We start from the raw sequence: 305 nt of genomic DNA, 5'->3' as shown, positions 1-305 counted from the left end.
AATTTTTTTATTTTTCTATACTTACTGTGGTTGTGATAAAATTCCAACTATATTTCAAAAAATAAAAAAAAACTCTTTTTTGTAAAAGTTATCTGGCAAATAATTTAAATATTATTATTTTATAATAGGCATCATTAAACTACGAAATCATAACTAATATGTTGAATGTTTGATTTAAAAAGGATTAATATCAAATGAATTAGTTTAATATTTTAGAAGTAAAAAAAAATTATACATTACTTGAATTCTAAATAATACTATAAATACAATTAAAAACATTAGAGATTCAAGTGCAATTCTAATAA

Source organism: Halyomorpha halys, unplaced genomic scaffold (genome assembly GCF_000696795.3).
Source record: "Halyomorpha halys isolate HHAL.00 unplaced genomic scaffold, Hhal_1.1 Scaffold10.1, whole genome shotgun sequence".
NCBI lineage: Eukaryota > Metazoa > Arthropoda > Insecta > Hemiptera > Pentatomidae > Halyomorpha > Halyomorpha halys.
Note: the sequence above shows the minus strand (reverse complement) of the source record.